This window comes from Cynocephalus volans, chromosome 14 (genome assembly GCF_027409185.1).
Source record: "Cynocephalus volans isolate mCynVol1 chromosome 14, mCynVol1.pri, whole genome shotgun sequence".
Lineage (NCBI taxonomy): Eukaryota > Metazoa > Chordata > Mammalia > Dermoptera > Cynocephalidae > Cynocephalus > Cynocephalus volans.
The window spans coordinates 67,775,482-67,790,330 of NC_084473.1; the positions used below are offsets into that span (position 1 = coordinate 67,775,482).

The window sequence follows — 14,849 nt, forward strand, 5'->3', positions numbered from 1 at the left end:
TGCTGCTACACAGTGGGGGCAAGAAAAACTATTTTTAGAACTCAGGAGATTCATAGGAGTGCTCTTTATGACTCTCTTAACCAGTGGTCCTGGTCAGTGTAAACCTGTGGCTATCCAACGAAGACAAGACCGGTTCTAGAACGTTGCTGTGGTAGCGCTCGGGCGCCGTGTTAGGACCAAAGGGAGGGAAGAGAAGCGCTTCAAGAGGCGAGAACGCGAGTGGGAGTGGGGTTGCAGCCAGGGCTGAGGTGGTCCCCCCACCTCCTGCCTCAGTGGGTCATGCCCAGGGCGGCAGCAGCGGCAGTTGCTGGGCATGGGGAGAGTGACTGGGCCGTGCCGGCGCTGGGGACGGTGCCATGTCCAGTTACACCGCAGCGATCACATCAAACGGCCGCCACAGAAGCACTATGGCCTTACTTGTCATATCAGTTCAGGAGCCCCCAAGGAGACTGACTGCATAATCACACAGAAACTAAGTGACACTCTGAAACCCTTTGGGGTTTTTGATGAGGAAGGGGAACTGCAGCTCAGGATTTTAATTTTGGGAAAATCAAATAACTTGGTAAAAAAGTGGATATGAGAAATGACTGAAAGCGAGAATCTTCCATGATCTGTAATTGAAAATGTTGGAGGGAAAAAAAAATTTTTTTTTTTTTAAAGATGACCGGTAAGGTTATCTTAACCTTTGACTTGCTGTTGTCAGCACCACACTCCCCAAGTGAGCCATCTATATAGGGATTCAAACCCTTGGCCTTGGTGTTATCAGCACCACACTCTCCCAAGTGAGCCACAGGCCGGCCCCCAAGGAGGAAAACTTTACATTTGGGATCTTACAGATAAGGAGTACATACAAAAGGTGCAGATATTGACCTCTTGTGTGTTGCACCAAGACCTGCTGGTGACTTTTTCAACTCATTCTATGATAAATTGAAATTACAGGAAGAAGTAAAAGATTTAAGAGCTGTTGAAGAGGCATTTGTACCAGTTATCAAACACTGTTTTGATGAGATAGAGATTGGTATTTTGTTTGCCAGATTAGCACTGCAGACTATTCCAGAAGATCTGGACTTACGAGATGACAGTCTGCTTAAAAATTTAGACATAAGATGCATGAGAAGTCTTAACAGTTATAGGGTAACCGATGAAATTTTACTTCTAGTAACAAACATTGACAACTTCAGATTAATTCTGAGAGCTATCAAGCTGTGAGCCAAACACCACAACATCTATTTGAATGTATTAGGTTTCCTTGGTGGTGATTCCTGGGCTATGCTAGTAGCAAGAATGTGCCAACTTTATCCAAATGCAATAGCATCAACTCTTGAACCTAAATTTTTCTTGGTATTTTTAAAATGGTATGTGTTTAGATTATATTAAAATAAAATTGATTGTAGACCTGAAATATAGTCTTATTTCTATGACATTTCTGCACCTGATTTCAGATTCAAATTTCAATTCATGATATACACATTTAGATAGCCTTGGGGAGATAACATATATAAAATGGCAAACTTAAACCCCATTCTTTTACTCTAACTTCTCTGGGATAGTAAAGCAGATTCTATTAATATTTCGTTGCATAAACTTACCCTCCAAGTGAACTCTGAATTTTAGCTGTAATGTCTTCTAAAATCCAATTTATTGATAGGTTGGGATGTCCACTATTTTTGGATAAAACTTACACATTACCACCTCTTTCAGAAACTTTTTGAGTTCTTGTAAGTCTATAGGCCATTAGTTTATGTGATTATTTTTTGCTTTCATTTTACCATTTGTCTTTGTAAATGTAAATTTTATAAAAAGCTTTTTAAGAATAAATTAAAGTGCTTGGGGGAAAAAAAGCAATTGATAATCCCTTTTAAATTAGACATTAACCCAGGAGAAATTTTATTTTTAAAGTTCCCTCATTTCAAGATGTCCACATTTGTCAACCATGATTTCTTTTAAGAAAAGTCATATCTTCTTAGATTTATAAATCTTCTTAGATTTATCTTTCATCCCTATTCCTGCCAACTCCTGCCCACTACGCCCCTGCAAAAATAATTGTTCTTCTTTAGTAATTTTATAAAAATTAGAGTTATTGGAGACCATTTGAAATTCAGAACTGTGGCACACTTTTCAATACACATTCTGCTGTTTGGGATTTGATACCACTTAATCATATATAACCAGTGTGATAGGATTAACTAAACAATGTCAGAATTTCTCTAATTACTGCACACACATAAGCAAATAATACTTTTAAGAAACTAACCTTGACATATTAAGGATAGCAAATGTTTCCCGTTTTTAAAAAATCTCTTCCATAAAGAACTGAATTAGCTAATTTATAGAACACATCTTGAAAACGTGTTTACACCATGAAGTTTTACTACACTTACTCATGTTAACAACTTTTAAGTCATGAGGTAGAGAAGGATTTTTCTAATTTTATAATTATTCATATCTCTGTCTATAATCAGAAGTAACTTTTTAATTCTCAATTGTCTTTGGATGGAACGAATATAAAGACAGGATTTTTTCTTTACAAAGGGGGATTTATCCTGTTCAAGGTTGAGGTGAACACATCAGATGTCTTGGGATGGTGCTTCTTTAGTGCTTTATCAGTTCTTTGGAAGCAATAGATGTTTGACTTCAGTCCAAGAAAGCTACCAAAATGGGTTAATTTCATAGTTAGAGGAAAAGTATTTCGAGTAGTCTAATGTCAACAGAAAGGAATAAAAGGTTATGTATGCCAAGAGGGCAAAATGAATGAAGAAGGATCACATTCACAAATGCTGTATATTTAACAAAACATGTTTAGACGGTATTATCCAATAGTCTTATCAAGTGCTATAATCTTTTTAAACAGGGAATGGCCAAATCCAGTACTATTATAACAGTGTGAAGAATGAGATCTTAATTTGCCTGTATGGGAACCAAGGGTTAGAATATTGTTAGTCCGTTTCTGTGTTGCTGTAACAGAATACCTGAAACTGGGTAATTTATAAAGAAAAAAGGTTTATTTGTCTTACAATTCTGGGACAGTTGCATCTGGCATGGGCCTCAGGCTACTTCTGCTCATGGCAGAAAGTGGCAGGCAGCAGGCAGGTTCAAGGAGATCACATGGCGAGAGGAAGCAAGAGTGAGAGCGAGAAGGGGTGCCAGGGTCTTTTAAACAACCAGCTCTCATGGGAACTAAGAGGGAGAACTCACTCACCACCTCTAACCCCTAGGGAGAGCATTAATCCATTCACAAGGGATCTGTCTCCATGACTCAAACAGCTCCCAATACTGCCACATTGGGAATCAGATTTCCACGTAAGTTTGGGGGGGATAACATGTCCAAACTCTATCATATATTATTTGTTCTACAAATTCACACTGTGAGATAACAAGTAAAAATCATCTGCATAAACACCAGGGAGACTTTCCAATTTTTTTCATATGAGTGGACATATCTGTATTACACTTTCTTTTAGATAACTTCATCTATACTTGTCCTTTGATGTGAGAAGCATAATTATGTACCCTGTAAACCATATTTAATTGTACATAATTTTCAATACAAATTTCACTAACATTTTAATTTATTCTGTGTAGAACTATCTTGTAGGTCAAAGTTGTGTGGGCATTTGTGCTTTAAAAAAACAAAAGGATACTAAAAATTTCTGTTTTTTAATGGATCTAAATATTTTGTTGAAATTGAGTTGTTGTAGGAAAGCTGTTGCTTAATGTTTACATGGGCAGATGACTTCTAAGTAATGTCACTTTAATTTACCATGATGTAATTGTAAACATTGGGTTAGATAGTTCAGAGATGACAAACATAGTTGGGCTAAAGAAGAGCTTTCATTCTGTTTCTCGAGAAGTTATGACATTTACTGCTTACTCATTTTTAATGTTAATAAACATGCACTTTATCAATAAAAAATTTAGGTTTAAATAATACTTTCTAGTTTTATAATATTCAGTTTTTCTAAATTAATTTGCCATCTTGTTCTAATATCAAAAACTTAAGCTCTGTTGAATTACATCAAGCTATGTATTTTCAAGTTTTCTAAACCTCAAGGCATTTGATTTTGGAGGATGTGAGGTTACAATTTCTTTTGTGGAAATATGCTATTTATCACAGTATAGAAATAAGATTAACAGTTAGTAAATCATCACATTTTCTCTAAAAATGATATCAAGGTGGATAATGTAATTTCACCAGGTGTTAATAAGCATAAACTCTTTATAACAAGGGTATTTTAAAAGCTAAATTTCATCTTGTTTAAAATTAGTTTTACACAGACATAAAGTGTAATTGTGTGCGCATCCCCATTTTTGTTGTTGGATAAAGAAAAACTAAACATTCAAATAAATAAATAAATAAAGACAAGACCACCAAGGACTCAAATCTGCCTAGCTTTCATCCAGGCAGAGTGTAAAAGAAACATGAAACAGGTAGTGGAAAAACTAAACTGAGATTACCAACATAGGCCTTGTTATCACCTACAGAGGAGGAGATTACAGCAGCCATGCTGTATGCCTTTTTAAAATCTCTTTTCCCCCTATATGTCTTATATGCTGGGTGGTACAAACTAAGGATGCTCTGGTAAGTACTCAATACTAAAACCACTAAGAGGAAGGTTGAATATGGGTTGACTTCAGAGTCTACGCTATAGGAATGGGGACTTGAAAGGGATCACCTTGGAGGGGAAGGTATTCTCAAACGTCAGGGATGTCATCAGGATCTGATTTCTGAATCAAACATCTGGGTAATGATTGGACAAGAGAGCAGCTGTGAATTAAAAGGTATGAAAGACTGTAGCCTGCATTGTCCTGTTGTCTCAGCAGAACCTTTGGCTCAGTCCTGTTTTTCTTGAGCTAAATAGTGAAGAATCTCAAGAGTTCTTCCTTAGCTGGCTCTATAAAAAGAAAGCTCTTGGGAAGGGTGGGGATTTGCCAGGGTCAGGGAGTTAAGTGGGTTCCCTGAATTTTGGGGAGCCTGTTTAATAGAACATGTTGTGGAAAGACAGAGCCCCACAGAAGTGACAGGGTTTGGGCCTTGAAAACCCTTCACGGCTCTGGCCAGCATTCATCCCAAAGATGATTTTCCTCAGGCTTCTCTGCTGCATTTGCTTCTCCAGCCAATTCCTTCTTGGTCAGGATAAGGTTCCATGTAGCAGATCCCTTCTCCCAATTCATCTTCTGAGAGATGGAATTGTCCCTGGTATAAGCTGAGACATTACCAGATGCATATCTCTGAGCTAGTGTAACTTCCCCAAATGTTCAAAGAGTGGAAGTCTCTCTCACCACCTCAGCTTGCCCCTGTGCTAGAATCATCTCCATTAGTCATATTCTCCAGTTTCTCCTCTCCTTTCATTCTCACCTAGTGCCTTTTTTGCTTAGATCTAGGCGAGGATGTCCATGCAGGAGTATGTCTTCCTGATCTGTAGTTCTTTTTCTCCCTCCTGGGATTTATGCTTCTTTAAACAAGGAGTATCTTTTACCACATTGAGTTTCTGTAAATACCTCTACTGTTAAAACCTCAAATGCTTCCAAGATTTTTATAGATATCAGAGACCATAAACGTTATTTGTGGCTTTATTTAAAGTTTTAATCCCATGAAATACTAGCCATACATTTCAACAACAGCAATAATAATAATAGCTAATATTTATCAGATGCACAGGATGAACCATAATATATGTAAAGCACTTATCCTATGAGGCAGATATTCCTATAGTTCCCATTTTACAGATGAGAAAACCGAGGCTCAAGAAGATATGATAACTTGCTCAAGGCCATGCAGCTAGTGGTAAATAGAGCTAAGATTGGAATTCAGGTAGTCTGACTCCAGAGTCATCCTTTTGCACAGCTGTTGTTAAGGGACACTGAGGAAATTGCAGGTTCCCCTGGCTAAATCTGGGTTCTTGGTGTCTCCAACAAAGAATTGGACGAGACATGCCAGAGGCAAAAATCAAAGAACAGTTTATTTAGCAAAGTGAGAATACATTCCCGAGAGGATGCAGCAGGCTTAAGCAAGAGAGTGGCTCCAGAACCCCGACAGGTACATTCCCAGAGATTTGTCGTCTTCGCTGGATTCCTGTTGTATGGGCATTGGTTGAGCCCTGAGTGTAGTCTCTGTTGATTGGCGCTCTAGCTGGTGGGAGCTCATTGGTCCAACCAAACGGTGCCCAACGTGGGGGCGGAGCTCCCTTTCTGGAATTGTCTTTATCTCCTGTGGCCACTTTTGCTTATATGCATGCCTAGGTCCTGTTTTCTCCCTTGCAAGTAACCAGGTTTCCTCCTTAAGGTCTTGTCTCTGTCTAACTTCCTGCTTCATTGTCATTGATCTTTTCTTGTCCTACTGGTTTTACAGTTTTTAGCTGAATATCATCTCCCTCACCTTCTCCCGCCTCCTCCTGAGTCCCCTTAGGTTTCCACTAAGGCCAATCTCCAGACAAACATTCTTCTCAGTCTTTGTGAAATGTACTGTATCAGAATTCAAGGGTACATTCATCTGGCATTTTTGATTATGATCTAAAGAGCCAAAGTCTGTTCTTTGATACCACCTAGGTCAGTGGTTCCTAGGCTTTTGTCTGCATAAGAATAAGTGAGGAGCTTTTAAAAGCCAGATTCCTGGACCATTCCCAGATATTTCGATTCAATAGTTCTGGGAATGGAGGGGGACCCAGGTGTGTCCATTTTTCACAAGAATCTTCTGATGCAGGAGACCTTCAGATTGACCATACTTGAAGAAACACTGATAAGTCAAATATTCACATCTCTCGGTGTCTTTTCTTTTCCAAAGTCCTGGCCTTCAGCCAAGAGGGAAACAATGAAAGCACCACCAGTTTGTTGCCCTCTTAACTCCTAGAGGTGTTCCTTAGACATTTTCTGGCCTTTTCTCCCCCAAGAATCAAAAGTCCTTTGGTGTATGAGCTTCAGGAAGCTCTGGCCCCTCTGCCTTCACTGAGACACACAGCAGGGGCACTGGCACCTGCTCCTCTTGCCTGCATCAGCTCTGCCTGTGCCCTTATTCTGCACTGTAGCAGGGAACCAGCCATCACCAGCATCCCCTGCCAGCGTCGGTAGCAGGTTTCCTCACATTTGCTGAGACTGGTGCAGCCTGGGATGTTGTAACTTCTTCCAGAAGATGAGATAACCCCACCTTGGAAAAAAGTTTGATTCCTGTTCTGTTCCTCATTCTATCACCTTGGTTTCAGTCTCCCTCTCTTTCCTCAGAAGCCTTGTGTGTGTGTGTTGCTCAGGGTTTTCCAGAGAAACAGAATCAATCAATAGGATATACAGTCATGTGTCGCTTAGTTACAGGAGATGTTCTGAGAAATGCACCGTTATGCAATTTCATCATTGTGCAAAAGTGTATTGTGAAAGGTAAGAGCAATAAGTTTTCCTATTATCTACACTGGCCAGTAGTTGCATGAGTGTGGACTAATTATGTTACTAAGTCCCTCTGTGCCTCACTTTCCTCATCTCTCGAATGGGGATTGGAATAATTCTACCCCCACAAAGTAAGTTATAAAAATTAAATTACTGGGGCTGGCTGGTTAGTTTAGTTGGTTGTAGAGCGTGCCACACACACACACACAAAATTAAATTACAGGTAAGGATTGTGCCTGGCACTCAGCAAGCACTCAGTGAGTGTAGCTAACTATTATTAACCATAATTTTGCTATGGGGATGGGTGAGAATCATTTAAAAATGCAAGTATTTTATTTTCTTAATTTTTTATTTTTTAAGTATTTTAACATTTATTTGTACATATTTGTGGGGTACAGTGTGTTGTTTCAATCCATGCATATACTACACATTGATTCACTTAGAATAAATAGCATAGCTTTGTACCTCCACTCCCTGACCCCCTTCCCGATCTCTGGTAACCACTATTCCACTTTCTATTTCTATGAGAAACTCTGTATTTAGATTCCACATGAGTGAGATCATGCAGTATTTGTCTTTCTGTGCCTGGCTTACTTCACTTAACATGATGATCTCCAGTTCTATTCACATTGCTGCAAATGACAGGATTTAATTTTTTTTATAGCTGAATACGATTCGATCGTGTATATATACCACAGTTATTTTTACCCATTCATCCATTGATGGGCACTTAGGTTGGTTCCATCTCTTGGCTGTTGTGAATAGTGTTGCAATGAACATAGGAGTGCAGGTGTCTCTTCAATATATTGATTTCATTTCCTTTGGGTACATACCCAGTAGTGGGATTGCTGGGTCACAGGGTAGTGCAATTTTTAGTTCTCTGAGGAACCTTCATACTGTTTTTCACAATAGCTGTACCAATGCAACCCCATCAACAGTACAGGAGGGTTTCCTTTTCTCCAAATTCTCACCAGCTTTTGTTATTTTCCGTCTTTTGGGGTAATAACAATTCTAACTGAAGTAAGATGGTATTTCATTGTGGTTTTAATTTTAAAATGCAAATATTTTGAAATCGACAACAACCTTTTCACTTGGGATCAGATCTAAAGAACCAAATGCTTGGCTTTCTATCTTGAAGGTCTGAGCTACCTCTGGTAGGGTCATTCCGTGGTTAAGCTAGGCACTTCTCCTCAACATATTTTGTAGATTTGTTTGCATTGTGCTACAATGTTATAATGGCTAATGTCACTAGGCGATAGGAGTTTTTCAGCTCCATTATAATCTCATGGGATCACTGTCATATGTGCAGTCTGTCATTGACAGAAACATTGTTATGTGTACATGACTGTGTGTGTGTATATATATAAAGAGAGCAAGAGACAGAGAGAGAGAGAGAGAGATTGAGATTTACTATGGTAGTTAGATCACGCTATTTTGTATGCCAAGAAGTCCTACAATATACCATCCTCAAGCTGGAGAACGCGGAAAGCCAGTGCTGTAATTTCAGTCTGAATCCAAAGGCCTGGGAGGGGTGCAATGGCTGCTGAGGCCTGAGAACCAGGAGCTCAGCTCTGATGCTTGAGGGTAGAAGGAGATGAGTGTCCCAGCTAAAGAAGAGAGAGTGAATTGGTCCTTCCTCTGCCTTTTCATTCTACTGGTGCTCACACACACTGGGGAGGGTGATGTTCTTTATTCAGTCTACTTATCCAAATGCTAATCTTTTCCAAAAATATAATATTCTCACAGAGACACTTAAACCATCACTCTGTGTGTGTGTGTGTGTGTGTGTGTGTTTTTTTTGTTTGTTTAGGTTTTCCTTCATCCTGTCTAGAGGCTCCTCATCCTCTGGAATAAACTCAGAAGGAGGACTGTGCACACAGACTGACCTGTGTGCATTATTCCCAGAGCGGTGCTCCTGCAGCTCAGCAGGTAGGCCACTCTCCATTCCCTGCACAGGATGAGTGAGGGCTTTTAGGGGAACTTCAGTGCTGAGACCCCTACCGCCTCCATTCTGAGCACACTCCTTTCCATGGTATCAGCAGCCATGCCTAAACAGATAATAATAAATAATTTCTATTTATTGACTGTTTACTAAGTGTTTATTATGGTAGATTCTTGGGAAAGTCCCTTTCATGGCAAATTGAAACCCTCTGACACTACCCTATATTTCTCTTCTCAGAGGAAGTGGTTGAAATGAACAGTGTGTGACCAGGGTCTGTGGTTCTTAGCAAGATTCGTAAGGATCTGTGTGGCCTTTTCAGAAGACAGAGAACATAGACATCATGCAGTGTTTTCATGTTATCTCTTAAAAATCTGTTTTTTTTTTTTTCTTCTTTTTATTGGAAATAGAAATAGTATCAAACTAGTCCCTTAGTTCCTTAGGTTGGAAAGCTGACAACACCCTCCCTCCACCCCCACTTTCTGCACTGAAACAGTAAGCAGTAAAAGTGATCTGAACACCAGCCCTTTTCAGCAGTGGTCTGGTTTCTCTAACCAATTGTCAGAACCATGGTGGTTTAAAAAAAAAAATTTATTCTCTCACAATTCTGGAGGCCAGCAATACAAGATCAAGGTGTTATCAGGGCCACATTCCCTCTGGAGTCTTTAGGAGAGGATCGGTTCCTCGCCTCTTCGAGCTTCTGGTGGCTGCATTCCTTCACTGTGGCTGAATCACTCCAGTCTCTACCTCCATTGCCATGTTGCTTTCTTTGTGTGCACCTGTCTCATCTCCCTCTGCCTCTTATGAGGATGCTTGTGCATTTAGGGCCCACTGGGATAATATAGAATAAACTCCTCTCAAGACCCTTAATTTAATCACATCGTTTGCCATACAAAGTTATATTCACAGGTTCCGGGGATAAGGAAGTGAACATATGTTTGCTGGGGCATTTTTCCTGCCTACCACACTTGACTATGGGAAGTAGGCACCCTTTGCTGTCAGCCCCCAGAGACCAAGCAAGCTAAGCTCACCTCATGCCTCTCCTGGACAACCCAATGATTAAAAAATCTCACCTTCAGCAGAGGGTGGGAACAGAGTGGACATATCTGCATTTGATAGGAAACAAAGGATAAATAAAATCTTTTTGACCATCCTTGTCTCAATGTGCTATAATTTCTTAACTGCTATGATAAAATGAGTAAAAATTCCATCTAGGCCAGAGAAGAGAGGCACCCCTAATTTTGGAAGAGTAAAAATTACATTGTACTTTACATACATTTTATTCTCATAATCCGCACCACAAACTATGATTATATCTATCTTACAGATGAGGAAACTAAGGCTCAGAGAAATTAAATCAATGGTCATATGGTAACATAGTTACCATCTATCCCCATTCCCTTTCCCTGATATACCCTAACCTATCAGCTTCCTCTGCCCCGAACACAGAGCATGTGGTTCCAGAAGACTTGAGTTTACAGAAGCAAATATTAATTGACATTGCCGATTCAAATAATTTTTCCTTAAATTGCCCAAGCTGGGAAGGGCTCTACTTGTTTATTTCTATTCCCAGAGGAAAAACCAAACTGTAACTTCAGACAGAGTTGTTAGAATTGAACAAACTCCGCTGGTAAATATAGATAAGTCTAAGAAAATTGAGGAAAATATATGTAAATCCTTATACTGTATAACCTTGGGATGAGGCAGGGAACCATAAGGGAAAGGACTGATAAATTTAACTATATAAAAGTTTATAATTTCTGCATGTCAGCCAGGCTGTCTGCGAGTAGAATTCATCTTTGGGGCCTGTAAATATCATAATATCACAGACCCCAATCAACAAAAATTCTCCTGACATTAACACACACACACACATACACACACTCACACATACACAACCCTAGTTCTCACCTTGTCCTTTGGGGAGTTTTGTGGGCTACATCAAAGCTCTAGCTCCTCATATTTTCCACTCTCTCCCCTCTCTTCTCTCCTTGTCTGATTCTAACTGTAATTCCAAAGGAGAGGAGAAGACAGGCAGAAATATAGGATACTAGTGGTGCTTAACCTTGGTTATCAAAGTCAAGATTATTTTGTAGCAAGAGACAGAACTGGTCCTCTCCAGCCTTAGCTCGCCCACCCTACCCCACTTAATCTGCACTCCACTCCTCCCAGGGCCTTGACCCAGAGCACTCTCTTCCTTCGTTCTGGAACACTGTATTCCTCGCCCCCATCTCAGTCTTGCCCAGCAAACTCCTAACTGGCCTTCAGATCTCATCTCAAATAACTCTCACTGTCCCGGGAACTAGATGAAGGAAAAATGTGGAGGCATGCACTATAATGACATTTGGTGTAGCTGTCAGGATTCCTGGCTGCTAGCAACAGCAGCCAAGCCTGGGCATCTGAAGCAAGAGAGGATGTCAGGAGAGCTTTGGGGGCTCACAGCAGAGGAAAGTTGGAGGTCTTGGCTTGGGAAATGAACAAGACTCGGATAGCAGGAGCCGCAGCTGTGATCTTCCATCTTACAGCAGGAAAAGGCTGGTCATTTGCTATCACTGCAGCTGCCACATCTGACATCCTGAAGCTCCTCAGGACTTCAAATCCTGAAAGACAGCATCCAACTGGCTGAGCCTGGGCCACACTGTGCAGTGATAGGGAGAGGTAGGCTCTGTAGCTTCCAAATTCTCTGAAGCTCTGAAGCTTCCAAATTCTTGAGATAAGCTTGGGTGGTCTCAGAGAAAGTGATTCTTTTAAATAGAGAAGATAACGAAGCATGTCCTACACTTTATTTTAAACTTTATCTAGGAATAAAGTTTGGGTGCACATATGCTCACTAGGGCATTATTTCTGCACAGACTGGGCTGTGCCAAAAGAGTCTGAAGACAGCCTGCTGTATGAATAAGGATAACAGAGAAATACAAGGAGGATGCTTAACCTACACAGAAAGCCAGTTCTTTTCAAATCACTTTAGTCACACCATATTTGCAAGCAGCTAGGTTCTCCTTAAATCCAAATTTAGCTCTGTCACAGAGCAGGTTCATGTTACTTTATGCATCTGAATAGAGCTAGACTGTCCTTTAAAAATAGGCCATAATTTGGGCTTTCCCTACATCAACAGAGTTTCTTGCCCTTCTCTTCAATGCAAATAAATTTCACTTTCTACTTGGTAACTTTCTCTAAAACTTGAATCTGGTAAATGCCTGCCACATACAAGGCACCTATAAATGTTGGTAAATGAATAAATGCATGAAACAATTAAACAGTTAGGGGCTGGCCAGTTAGCTCAGTTGGTTACAGTGTAGAGTTATAACACCAACGTCAAGGGTTTGGTTCCCCTTACAGGCCAGCCAGACCCACCCTCCCAACATCCATCAGTCAATTACTTCATCCAAGCCAAAGTTAGTTTCTCCAGCAGTACATAATAGCCAAGTTTTGTAGTTAAGAACTTGATGGCTTCATGTGCTCTGCAGAATTTCTGCCCTTTTTCTTCCTAGCTTTGCCTGATTTCACTACATCCTTATTTTCACAACCTTGGTCCAAGTCGCCATTATCTTTGTATCTTCTAACTCTTCCTCCACTCTGGCCCCTTGCACTTCATTCTCCAAAGCAACCAGAGGGAGCTTTTGAAAAGTGAATCAGATGCTGCTACTCTTCTGGACCTAACAGTCCTTAGGCAGCTTCCCTAGGCCTTGAGTGGTCCTCTCCAGCCTTAGCTCCCCCACCCTGCCCCACTTAATCTACACTCCACTCCTCCCAGGGCCTTGACCCAGAGCACTCCCTTCCTTCTCTCTGGAACACTGTCTTCCTCTGCCCCCACCTCAGTCTTACCCAGCGAACTCCTAATTGGCCTTCAGATCTCATCTCAAATAGCTCTCACTGTCCCAGGGACTAGACGAAGGCTCCCACACTTCCTCATTTCTGTCCTTTATTGCACTTACAGATTTGTAATGGTGTATGATTGACTCAATTATTCGATAAATGTCAGTTTCCCCTACTTAAGTGGGAGCTATTTGAGGTCAGATGCTGTATTAGTCTGCTCGGGCTGCCATAACACAATACCATAGACTGGGTGGCTTAAACAACAGAGTTTTATTTCTCACAGTTCTGGAGGCTGGAAGTCCAAGATTAAGGTCCACAGGTTTGGTTTCTTCTGAGGCCTCTCTCCTTGGCTTGTAGATGGCTGCCTTCTCCCTGTGTCCTCACATGGCCTTTTCTGTGTGTGCATGCATCCCTGGTTTATCTTTGTGTCCAAATTCCTCTTTCGATAAGGACACTCATCTGATTGGATCAGGGGCCACTCTAATGGCCTCATTTTAACTTAATCACATCTTTAAAAACCCGGTCTCCAAATACAGTCACATTCCAAGGTACTGGGGATTTAGTCTTCCACATGCATATTTTGGGGCACACAATTTAACCTATAACAGAGACCATGTCACTCCTGTTCATCATTGTGTCCCCATCATCCAGGACTGTGCCTGGCTTGTTGTAGGACTCGATACATACCTGTTAAATGAATGATTGAATTTCAACCTCCCTTTCCTCTCCCCCCCACCCCCCACCATATATTATGCTAGAGGCAAAGAAAAGAAGGCATAGATTGCTGCAAGAGGACTGTAAGTGATCACAGGAAATCTTTGCTACACTAATCTTGAAATCACAGACCTTTGGGGGAGTGTTGTTCCCTCCTAGTACCTCACTGTAGGACAAAATCAGCCCCCTGTCAGCAGCTGGCCCTTCCTGCCCTGGGTATGTCTGCTTCCCCCCATGGGCTGCTCCAGGAGAAGTTTTGCTGACAGCTGTGCACCCATCCAACTGGCCCTTTTTAGAAGGTGAGTCACAGGCTGCTGGGAGTGTGGATCCACACAGCTCCTGGAAGCAGTTTAGCTATAGGAACCAGAACCCAAAAAAGGTCACGTCTTGCAACCTTACAGGAATTCAATCTGAGGAACAAGCAGAAGGGAGTTCAAGATGGGTTTATATCTCAGTTTTTATTTTTTATTTTTAAAAATTGTTTCTGACTATTATAATGGAGAGAATTAGAGAAGAGCTTAAATATGTAACAGTAGAAGAAAGCTTTGTGAATTTGGTACATTCATATAATAGGCAATTACAAAGCTATTGAAAAGATTGTTTATGAAGACTTTTGAATGATGCCAGAAAATACTAGATGAAAAAGTGAGATACAGACTGCAGATGCACTCCGATCTCAGATATACGAATATAACAAATACTATAATCTATATGCATATGTACATTCAGAGGGAAAAGCCCGTATTGGTAAATATCCAAATGTTAATACTGTTCTGTTTTGTTTTCAAAACCAGAGAATTCTTTCTTTATGCTTTGCGTGTTAAAATTAGCATGTGTTACTTTTACAGCAGAAAAGAGGGGGCAAAGTTTTTCAGGCAGCTTGCGCTGCCCATCAATGAAATTCCTCAGCTCCGGGTTTCTCCTAAGGAAAGCGCCTGTGCTGCGCCTGCTCCCCAGCCAGTCCCCAGGATGCCCGGGGCGGTCGGACTGGCCTCTGGAGAGACAGTGC

General features: G+C 40.8%; 1 pseudogene; it reads left to right on the forward strand.

The window, feature by feature from the left end:
• Positions 1-279: 279 nt before the first annotated feature.
• Positions 280-1,377, forward strand: LOC134362556 (poly(A) polymerase alpha-like; annotated as a pseudogene).
• The last annotated feature ends 13,472 nt before the right edge of the window (positions 1,378-14,849 follow it).